This window comes from Diceros bicornis, chromosome 35 (genome assembly GCF_020826845.1).
Source record: "Diceros bicornis minor isolate mBicDic1 chromosome 35, mDicBic1.mat.cur, whole genome shotgun sequence".
Classification (NCBI taxonomy): Eukaryota; Metazoa; Chordata; class Mammalia; order Perissodactyla; family Rhinocerotidae; genus Diceros; species Diceros bicornis.
This window is the reverse complement of record NC_080774.1, coordinates 18,428,747-18,439,743: the sequence shown is the minus strand read 5'-3', so window position 1 is coordinate 18,439,743 and position 10,997 is coordinate 18,428,747.

The window sequence follows — 10,997 nt, the reverse complement described above, 5'->3', positions numbered from 1 at the left end:
GGCATCCCACATGGAAAATAGAGGAAGAGGGGCATAGATGTTAGCTCAGGGCCAATTTTCCTCAGCAAAAAAAAAAAAGAAGAAGAAGAAGAAATGCAGAGTCTCGGGCCCTGACCCAGACCTACTGAATCAGCATCTGCAGTTTAACCAGGTCCTCAGGCAATCTGTGTGCATTTTAAAGTCTGCTTTAGAGTATTTATGCTTCTACGTCATAGACATTCTGGAAGAATACATAAGAAGCCCGAGACTGGTTGCTTCTGGGGAGGAGGACTGGGTGAGAACGGGGAGTTTTGAGGGAAGGGAATTTTTTTTACTTTTCATTTTGGACCCTTCTGTAACGTTTGCAATTTTTAACCTGCGCATTTATTACTTTAATAATAAGTATAAATAACAATAACGACTATTTACAGAGCTCTTGTTGATCACGTAGCATGTGCTGCGCGTGTCACAGATGCTTTCATCTGCCAAATGGGGACAACAGGTTGCAGGACTGCCGTGAAGATTAACCGAGCTTGATGAACCAGAAACCTGCGGGCATTGAGTAAATATGAGCCTCCCTCCCACCCAAGCCTCGTTCCAGTCACCTTTCTGCTTTGAGCACCGAGGTCACTGACCTTTGTGAAATGCGACTTTGAGAAAGTGGCTCAACTCTCTGCAATTTTAAACGAGGACCTGCTCACAGTCCTTCTCTGGCAATCCACAGGAGGCTGGGGCGCCCTTGTTTACGAAAACTTGTTTTAAGACAGACATAAAGAGAGGTCTTTCTGAGTTAAATTATGCCCAGAAAGCCAGACTACATTTTGAATCAGTCGGGTTCCTAAAAGTATTTTTCACCTACATGAGCCAAGATTTCCCAAGGAAAAAAATGTAATATAAAAGAAGAGGAAAATAGCGGTGGCGTATGTTAACTATATGAGGGCTTTGAAACGGGTTGGCTCACAATTTCCTGGCATTTGTTGTGTATATATAGCATATCATTTACCAAAATAGCAGGGAACATTTATTTTACATAATTTTGCTATTTAAAGAAGAAAAGAGCTTGAGGAAATAGCTGTCGTCTTAAAGATCTTGTTTGTACCATCGTGAAGTCCCCTTCGTATCTCAAATTGGGGTCTGAGACTTGATTAGGGTATTTTAGAGAAGGAAGCTTTTTCTCTCTTCATATGAGCTTCTGGATTTTTATCCTTTGAGTTCATGAATCTATTAGACTGAAATGGAAGCTTAAACCTGATTGTGATTAGTGCAAGTTGGCATTTAGTGTCCTGTGTGAAGAGAGGTGGCCTGCCACAGGGAAGAGGAGAGCCGAACTCTGGCAAACAGACCGACGTGGGTTTGAGTCCCCTGCCCACTTGATTCTGTAGCTATGTGACCCTGGGTAGGTTATTTCACCTCCCTGAATCTCAGTTTCCTCCCCGTAGAATGGAGATGATAATTCCTACCTTTAATCATGGAGAGTCAAGGAATCACTAAAGAGAGAGCATCTTCACAGAGCCTGGCACAATCATTCAGTATTTCAACAAGGGTTTATTGAGTGCTGACTATGTGCTGAGTGCTGGTACACAAAGGGGGACAAAATAGATGTGGTCCCTGCCCTCATGAAGTGGATGCTGCAGTTGGGGAGATGGTTAATATACAAGTCAACAAAGAAATCATCCTACATTGGCAAGTGAATGGATCTTGAGAAGGAAGCAAACAGGGTGCCAAGATAAGGAACAATTGGAGGGGAGAGTGGTCAGGATAGACCTCCCCAGGAGGCTGAGGTCAAGAGGACAAGTAGAGTCACACACAGATGGGAGGAGGAGTGGAGAGAACAGCTGGTGCAAAGGCCCAGTGGTAGGACCAAGGAGTAGAGGTCAGAGAGAGAGGCTGGGTCACGCAGAGCTCTGGACACCACTGTGAGGATTTTTGATGTTATCCTGAGACCAAAGGGATGCCATTGAAAGGTTTCCAGTAGGGGTGAGGGGGTGGAAGAGGATCAGGGTTGAGCTTTGAAAATACCACTTAGGCACATTTTTCCACAAGAGGAGGAATAGATTGTGGAAGGTTTTTCAAAATATAGATTTTATTGGGGCCGGCCCGGTGGCGCAAGCGGTTAGGTGCGCGCGCTCCGCTGCGGCGGCCCGGGGTTCGCTGGTTCGGATCCCGGGCGTGCACCGACGCACTGCTTGGTAAGCCATGCTGTGGCGGCGTCCCATATAAAGTGGAGGAAGATGGGCACGGATGTTAGCCCAGGGCCGTCTTCCTCAGCAAAAAAAGAGGAGGATTGGCAGATGTTAGCTCAGGGCTGATCTCCTCACCAAAAAAAAAAAAAAAAAAAAAAAAATATAGATTTTATTATTGTTTAGGTATGGCAAGGCCGACAGACCAGGAGATGACTGCCATTGAAAGACACTCTGTTATACTCACAGATCCGAAGAGGAGGGGGCATGTAACACCTGGAGGGGCCACATGGGGGAGCACCAGGGAGTCAGGAGGCAGAGGGAGTGGGGGGAAATGTGGACGAGAGTCCTTATTATGGTTTCTCCGGGAAGGAACAGGCAGGCGAAGCATGGTAAGCAAGCTGAGGATGGGCTAGTTTGAATAATTTGAGTCTACTCTGGGGCATACGGGCTGTCCCTTGTTGTCCAGTACCTGGCCCTGGGTGATGAGGGCAGCTGGATAGTGGCTCTGGATTGGTTAGTTTGCATACAAAAGGCACACTGACAGACAGGTCATTTACTACCTAATCCTGGGAGGGGCAGTCCCTCAAGGTCAGCAAGGCCCCAAGATGTCAAAATATCAGAAGACAAAAGACAAAAGGCATGGTTGATCCAGAAAGATGCCAAGAGAGGAAGCAGGGAGGCCAAGAGGAGGCTGTGTGGGCTGCTGGGTCAGAGGTGAGGTGGCTAGGACTAGTGAAGCTGTGGAAAGGGGGTAGGGGCTGAAGCTTTTATTATTCATCCCCCCACACACACACTCTTCCGATCAGCAGAGGAAGACAGGAAGACGTCTTCACAGGGAGGCCCCTCTGCAAGGCTAATCAGCAAAGGGCTGAGTTTTAACAAGTGTCAACATTTGGGGGGAACTTAGTCATCAACACGGACCACCAGCACCTCTCAGCCTCGTCCCAGGGACTCAGCTAGGTCACACTGGGGCTTCTTTGGAATCTGGAACCTATTGGCAAATGGGGTTAAAGGCTGTGGCCCCGGAGCAGCAGAAACTGCCAGGGTCACTGAAAAATGGACTCGCTTTGCCTCCTTCAAGACACGACCTGGGTACTCCCTGATCTCTATGATTTGGGAAGAGTCTTCTCAGTGGCTGGACCTCTGTCTTCAAATATTTGATGTTCTAGCATGTGAAAGACGGCCCTTGTTCAACGTGGACCCAGAGAACAGAGCTCGCACTTCTGGGTATAAAGAAGAAGGAAGCAGATTTCAACTCAGTATAAGGAACATTCTCAGGCAGAGAAGTCCAGAGAGGAAAGAGGCTGCTTTAGGGGGCAGTGGGGTGGTCCAGGAGAGGCAGGTATCCACATGAGTGGACTCAGGTGTAATAATATTTAGCATGCAGCACTTTAGCACGCCAGGGGCAAACCTAAGTCCTATATATACTTACTATCTTATATAATCTCTTCGACAACACTAGGAGGGAGGTGTGATTAATGTCCCCAGTTTACAGACAAGTAAACTGAGGCTCAGAGAGGTTACATCTATTGGTCCAGGTCCCCTAGATAACATGTAGTGTACCAGGTCCTTGGCCTGAGTGGCTCCGGAACCCATAATCTTAACCAATCAGCTGATATTTCCCTAACTGAGGCCAAGAACACCCCCAGGGAACTGATTAAAATGCCGATTCCCGGGCCTTTCTCCAGACCAAATGCTTTTGTATCTCAGCAGAGTAGGGCCCAGGAATCTGAATTTTAATAAGATGTTGATTTTGGCCACAGACGCCTAGAAGCCACCATCTGATGCCCTGCTGCTCAGAATTAAGAGGAGGTCTGAAGGGTTGGATGTGATGGCCTCCAAGGCCCCTATGTTTCTGAATGTCTAACTAATGGAAATTTTAGTTCTCTGTGGATTTCATTTATTTGTATTTTCCTACCACCCCCATCAACCCAGATAGCATTGAGCTTGTTCCCTGGATAGTGGACCACTAGCTTACATTCTGGACAAAAGGTAATGATCACAAATAAATAATAGTTAGCATTCATTAAGCCCTTACCATGTGCTGGTAGCTCTGCTCAGCACTTTATGAACCTTATGCCCTATGAGATGGGCGCTTTTGCTATCCCCACTTTACAGATGATGAAACGAAGGCCTGGAGAAGAAAAGCAACTTGCTCAAGGTTACTTTGCAAGTTAGCGGGAAGGGCAGGATTCGAATTGGGTCTGCTTGAGTAGAGAGCCCAGGTACTTAATCCTTCTGTGACACGGCCTCAGTGGAAGGGGTCGTAACTTCTGACTGTGGGAACAGAACGCCTGTGCTACAACTTTCCGGGTAGTTTGTTTTTGTAACTTATTTATTCACTCACTCATTCAACGAGCATGCAGTGAGGACCTTCTATGTGTCAGACTGAATTCTTGCCCCCATGGAGTTCATAGTCTTTTACCAAAGGTATACTGAGCATTGAGGAAGAAGTACAAGTTGCTGGTAGAGCCCATACTAGGGCCCCTACACGACTAAGGTCAGAGAAGTAAGGTTTAAAGAGAGATCTGAAGATGCTTTGGGTTAAAAAAAAGACTGAATAATTTATTGTCTAAACTAGAACACTTTAGAGCAGTATTCTCAATGGGGGGCGATTTAGTCCCCCAGGGGACTTGACAATGTCTGGAGACAGTTTTGATTGTCACAACTTGGGGAGCAGTGGCTGTGACATCTTGTGGGTAGAGGCCAGGGATGCTGCTAAACATCCTACAATGCATAGAACAGCTCGTCACGGCAAAGTATTATCTGGTCTAAAATGTGAATAGTGTCAGGGTTGAGAAACCCTGTATTAAAGAGTGAAAGAGATGCTGTTAATGATTACAACAGAACAATCGCCATCAGCCAGGATGGTACCAGGCACACCCATCTAGAGAGGCTGGAATCACAGTCTTCTGAAGCTGAAAATGCCCTTAAAGGTGACTCAGGTGCCTTCTTATATCTCAGGGAAGTTAAATGAATTGCCCAAGATCACACAATGATTCACATGCAGATCTGTGTAATTCTTTTAGCCCAGGGAAGAGTTTGGCTGGGCTGTAAAGCCACTGTCTGGGCCAGCAGGCCCTGGGACAATCCTCCCTAAGTCCTAAGACCACCTAAGCAATGACCTCTTTGCAAGGAGACCTTCTTTCCTTGGCCTCCAGACTATTCTCCTGAAGTCACTGAAACACATAGAGTAAAGGTGGCTGGCATGTGTTTGAAATGATGGGGTGTGAGTGGCTTTGAGCTTGAGGTTTCAAAAGGCTTTGGCGGGTTAACCTTGAGGATCTCTAGGCTATTATAATAACTCTCTACTTTTTGTCTGAAATGGGTGACGATGAACCCCCATCTCTCCTCCTTGACCAGGAATCTTCCTCTTTTACCCCATTGAGTCCCAGGAGGATGGGAGCTAGCGTGAAGTCTCAGGTGTGCCTTAGCCACCTACTTTGGTCCTAAGACTCTGTGCAGAGGTCTCCTCATTTAGAGGAACTTGAAAACAAATCCTTACCAAGGTTAAGGTTACCAAGGTTACCACGGGCCCAAAGAGTTTGCCCAGGACCATTTCAAGAGCATAGTCATGTAATCTGTATGTCAAACGGCATTCTCCCAACCTCCCTGATTTAATGGAAGGAGATGGGGAAGCAGAAGGGAAATGTGATGAAACAAGGCTATGTCTGACCTTCCAGGAGGACTCAGCTGTTTAGCTGCTAAAACTTGATGATGGTGGCTCCTACAGTCAAGGAGAATGATTAAGCTGATGGATAGACTTTCCTGGTTTTTCATTCATAAGGATTTTTTTAATCCTTTGGCCTGGTATACTGGTCTACACTGGAATGCAGTATTGGATGCTACCTAACGGCAATGCTCCACATACTTGGGATATATCAGACTCCTGCCATGTGAACCTTTCACTCTAGTAGGGGGAGACAGACACTAAACAAGAAATAAGTAAATCACGTGGTACATCAAAAGGTAATAAGTGCTATTAAAAAAAGAAAAAGTAGAACATGTTGCTGGAGGATGGAGGAAGGGGGCTGCAATTGCTTTCAATTGTGGTAAAATACACATAAGATAAAATTGGCTTAAATAAATAAATTAAATAGATTAAAATAACCATTTTTAAGCGTACAGTTCAGTGGCATTAAGTACATTCACATTGTTGTGCAACCATCACCACCATCTATCTCCAGAACTCTTGTCACTTGCAAAACTGAAACTTGGTACCCACGAAACAACAACTCCCTGTTCCCCACTCTTCCAACCCCTGGCCACCACCATCTACTTTCTGTCTCTACGGATTTGACTACTCTAGGGACCTCATATAAGCGGAATCATACAGTATTTGCCCTTCTGTGACTGGCTTATTGCACTCAGCATAATGTCCTCAACGTTTATCCATGTTGTAGCAGGTCTCAGAATTTCCTTCCTTTTTAAGGCTGAATAATGTTGCATTGTATGGATAGACCACATTTTGTTTATCCACTCATCTGTCGTTAGACATGTGGGTTACTTCTACCTTTTGGCTGTTGCAAATAACGCTGCTATGAACATGGGTGTACAGTATTTCTCAAGATCCTGCTTTCAATTCTTTTGCTGGATCATCTGGTAATTCTATTTTTAACTTTCTGAGGAACCACCATGCTGTTTTCCAAAGAAGCTGCACCATTTTCCATTCCCACCAGCAATGCACAAGAATTCCAATTTCTCCACATCCTCGCCAACACCTGTTATTTTTATTTGTTTATTTATTTTTGATAGTAGCCATCCTAATGGGTGTGAGAGAGAGCTGCAGTTTTAAAGAGGGTGATCAGCCTAATCCACTGCTGGTGGGAATGCAAACTGGTGCAGCCTCTATGGAAAACAGTATGGAGATTCCTCAAAAAAGTAAAAATAGAAATACCTTATGATCCAGCTATCCCACTACTGGGTATCTACCCAACGAAGCTGAAATCAACAATCCAAAGAGGCTTATGCACCCCTATGTTCATCGCAGCATTAGTCACTATAGCCAAGACATGGAAGCAACCCAATTGTCCCTCGCCTGATGATTGGATAAAGAAGATGTGGTATATACATACCATGGAATACTACTCAGCCATAAATAAAGACAAAATCGTCTCATTTGCAACAACATGGATGGACCTGGAGGGTATCATGTTAAGTGAAATAAGCCAAAAAGAGAAAGACAAACAGTGCATGATTTCACTCATCTGTGGAAGATAAACCAACACATGCACAGATAGAACTGTTTGGTGGTTACCAGGGGCTAGGCGGTGGGGGTGGGCACAGGGGTGGAGGGAAGCACTTATATGGTGACTGATAAATAATAATGTACAACAAAAATTTCACAATAAAAAAAGAAAAAAAGAGGGTGATCAGGGTAGGTTTTGGTAATCATGGCGTTTGAAACTTGACAAAGGTGAAACAGAGATCTTGGAGAGGAGCCTTCTAGGCAGAGAGGGTCCTGAGGCAGGGGGCTACCTGGCATGTTTGAGGAACAGCAAGGAGAGCAGAATGGCTGAAGCAGCATGAGTAGGTGGGAAAGTGCAAGGGATGAGGTGAGGTGGGGAGCCATGGGAAGGTTCTGAGTGGAGGAGGGATGTGATCTGACTTTTAAACAACCCCTTGGGCTGCTCAGCATTCTCTGTGTTGAGAATAGGCTGTAGGGAGGCAAGGGAGGAAGCAGGGAGACCAGTAAGGTAGACACTGCACTCAAACCAGGTGACAGATGACGGGGACTTGAACCAGAGTGTAGCAGTAGTGGTGAAGAGAAATGGTTGGAGTCTGGATGTGGCTTAAAGGCAGGACCACTAGGGTTTCCTGATGGATTGAAGTGAAAGAGGAGAGAAAGAGGACTCAAAGTTGGGCCCAAATAGGATGGATGGAGTTACCATCAACTGAGACAGGCGAGGCTGAAAGGGGAGTAGGGTGGGGGAAAGACCAGGAGTTCAAGTTTGGACACGTGCTTTCATTATGGACATTTTTTTAGTGTTCTGCAAAGGAGACCATGGCTTCCAAGTGCTTTGCGGTCTGAACAAGTTGGAGGATAAGAGAAACCAATCCAGAGTGGAGAAAGACAAACAACAGGGGAAGATTCACCAAGATGATGGACTTAAGCTCAATTTGAAAGACAGGGTTTGTAAGAGAGGAGAGAGAGAGTGGGTTGAGCAAACACAAGATGAAGTTCCAACTCCTTGTCACGTACTACAGGGCCCTGTATGGCCTGGTCCCTGCCATCCTCTGCATCCTTCCCTTGAGCCTCTTGTTCATAATGCTCCACTGGCCTGATTTTAAGACACACCAAACTTTTTTCCACTTCAGGGCTTTTAACCACACAGTCCCCTCTGCCTGGAATGCTCTCATCCCATCTCTTTTCCTGGATGACTCCTACACATCTCTGGGGGCTCAGTTCCAGTGTCACTTCCTCAAGGAAGCTTCTCTGATCCTCTCCCTCCCTCATCTAGAACCAGTCACATTGCACCCTGCATGTGTCCTTTGTAGCCCTTAAGACAATTCTCATAATTAATGTGCAATTGTGTACTCAGTGTCCAGCTCTCTCACCAGACCAGGGCTGTCCAATAGAACTTTCTGCAGTTATGGAAATGTTTTAGCTCTAGGCTGTCCAATATGGTAGCCACTAGCCACACGTAGCTAGTGAGCACTTGAAATGTGGTTAGTGCAACTGATTTTTCAAATATGACATATTTTATTTATAAATTATATTTTTATTGTATCTTATACTATATAAATTATTTCATATGCAAATTACATAATTTAAGTTTCAATTTAAATAGCCACCTGTGGCTAGTGGCTACTGCATTGGGCTTGGCAGCTCCAGACTGTGAGCTCCTTGAGAGCAAGGACCATGTCTACCTTATTCAGTTGAGAATCTCTTGTACCTAGAAGGGTGCCCAAGTAAATCACTGAATCCGTCAACGAATCAATGTAGTCTACAAAACTTACTTTCAAGAAATCATCCTAGAAAGGAGAGACTCAGAAAAGTCTGACCTGCACAAAGTCATAGAACAAGACAGAACTAGATACAAAATCTCAGCCTCCTGAATCTCCTGTATATGGTGCTGTGCCTGAGTGTACAGCAGGTGAAAAGCAGAGGTTGTTTGTGGTCTCAAATGAACCATCCTAGAGCTGTGTGAAGGTCCCCCCAAGTGCAAGGAAGGACTGTTTTCTTAGGCACCCTCATCCCCTTTTCCCCTCCCCTGACCCTGCAAATGACTTAGTGGCTTGCCGTCTATTAACACTTGACCTCCCACGGGACTGAGGCTGTTCCACAGTCCACCCTTGCCAACTCTCTACAAGGCACTCTGATTTTTTTTTTAAACCATATTGCTCTCAGGAAATCTGCTGCCTGCAATCTGTGCATATATATACAGGGCGTGATTTAAAACACATCTAAGTCGTGATTTGTAACCCACTCAGATTCACGTGGCTGTTTCTTCTACTTTACTCTTTTTTATAAATTGAGGTCATCACGTTTCAGGGCTAATTTGACTTCATTCAAATGTAATTTGGGGTTTGCAGATTACAATTTTGGGGAGCCCAGCATAGGGAGCCTACATATTTTGTTTTTATAAATGATTTTTCAGATGTAATAATAATAGTAGTTTATACGTGTTGAGTGCTTTGGATCTGCCAGGCTTTTAGCACCCATATTTCATTTGATCTTCACAATAAGCCTATGAATTAAGTACTATTACAATCCCCATTTTATGGCTAGAGAAACTGAGTTTCAGAAAGGTTATGTTACTTGCTCAAAGTCACACAGCCAGGAAATGGCAGAGTCAAGATGTGAACCCAAGTCTGTCTTATTCAATGCTAACCAGTACACAATTTTGTCTCTCTAATAGATATTCTACGTATTTATGTGATTAAAACGTGAGAGAGAATAATCAAGAAACTTAACACTGGGGTTTGGAAAGAGAGAGATTTAATTTCCTTTCTTGTTCTTCTTTCTGAACTTTACTCCATGACTGTATTGTATTAATATGCTATATTATATATTAGTATGGAAACTAATTTTTAAATTTAAGTAAAAGCCTCTTATTATTACTTTTTTATTAAAGAAGGAATTGTCACAATAGCGTCATGTCTATATATTAGTAGATTAAATATACGTGAATCTTTAAGTAATTTGCAAAGTTCACATGCTCTGACATTATTTGAAAATTTATCCCAGTAAAACTGCAGTTCCAACATGTATTGTATTCTTATTCTGAGTACCAAATTTTGTATTTCAGTTTTTGAATTATTTTTTATTTTTAAATAATAGGTTGGTTTTTGAACATATTTGTTTTCAATGAAAGTGATATGTTTTCTTTGAGAGATTTACACTCAGATATTTACATTTTTATGTACTCACGCATCAACCTCTGGATATTATAACCAAGCATCCTGTTGCATTTGTGAAATAATGCTGTCTTACATAAGATATTCTATTTGTGGATAAATTAATAAAAGCTTAAAAGTAAATTTTGAATTAATTAAAATTTTTTAATCAAAATTATTGTTGCACCAATTGAGAAGTGAACATTACAATACCCTTTAGTACTCAGAGCCTCAGAGAGCCATATCAGTCACACTAAAAGTCACTTGGGAGAATTCCTCAGTGGCTTAGAGAGAAAAAAAAATTTAAGTCGAGAAAATACACACATACTGACAATAAATGTACCCTTTCCAACAAATTCAAATGCTGTCTACTTTTATGGTCCAAATGGCTAGTGCTTCTAAAAATTAAAACAAAAATCCCCATTAATGTTCTTTTTAATGCCCCATCTCATACTCTTGGAATTTGCTTGACAAATCACCATCAGCTTGTGGTAG